General features: G+C 71.3%; 1 long non-coding RNA gene across 1 annotated transcript in view; it reads left to right on the top strand.

Moving 5' to 3' along the window:
- Positions 1–547, top strand: part of LOC118159066 — a 1,089-nt gene extending 542 nt beyond the window's left edge. Inside the window, exons 2-3 of the long non-coding RNA XR_004746984.1 lie at positions 56–161; positions 226–547. This is a non-coding gene — a long non-coding RNA (uncharacterized LOC118159066). The remainder of the gene's footprint in view (positions 1–55; positions 162–225) is intronic.
- The last annotated feature ends 10 nt before the right edge of the window (positions 548–557 follow it).

Here is a 557-nt window from a genome sequence, read left to right as displayed (position 1 = left end):
CCTAATGGGGGGTCTGGGTGGCCCAATGGGGTTCTGGGTGCCCTAATTGGGGGAGGTCTGGGTGGCCCATTGGGATTCTGGGTGCCCTGATGGGGTTCTAGGTGGCCCAATAGGGTTCTGGGTGCCCTGACGGGGTTCTGGGTGGCCTGATGGGGTTCTAGGTGCCCTAAGGGGGGGGGGTCTGGGTGGCCCATTGGGATTCTGGGGGCCCTGATGGGGTTCTAGGTGGCCCAACCGGGTTCTGGGTGGCCTGACGACGATCTAGGTGGCCCAACACGCCCTCCCCCGTGTTCTCCCCCCTCCCTCCCCCAACAACCCCCACCCCGGACTCACCCCTGGAAGCAGTGGGCGGCCGACAGCACCCACTGGGGGGCGACGAGGGTGCCCCCGCAGAAATGCCGCCCCCGCAGCTGGAGGCTCACCTGCCAGGGCCACTCTCCGGGCCGGGCCGCCGCGCCCCCCACCACGCGGCCCAGCTCCCGCCGCTGCCCGCACTCGAGATCTGCGGCGGGCACCCGTCAGCGAGGCCGTCGGGGTTCCCCCCCCCCCCCCCCCCC

This window comes from Oxyura jamaicensis, unplaced genomic scaffold (assembly GCF_011077185.1).
Source record: "Oxyura jamaicensis isolate SHBP4307 breed ruddy duck unplaced genomic scaffold, BPBGC_Ojam_1.0 oxyUn_random_OJ66453, whole genome shotgun sequence".
In the NCBI taxonomy this organism is placed as follows: Eukaryota; Metazoa; Chordata; class Aves; order Anseriformes; family Anatidae; genus Oxyura; species Oxyura jamaicensis.
Note: the sequence above shows the minus strand (reverse complement) of the source record. Positions and strands in the feature narration are given on the sequence as shown.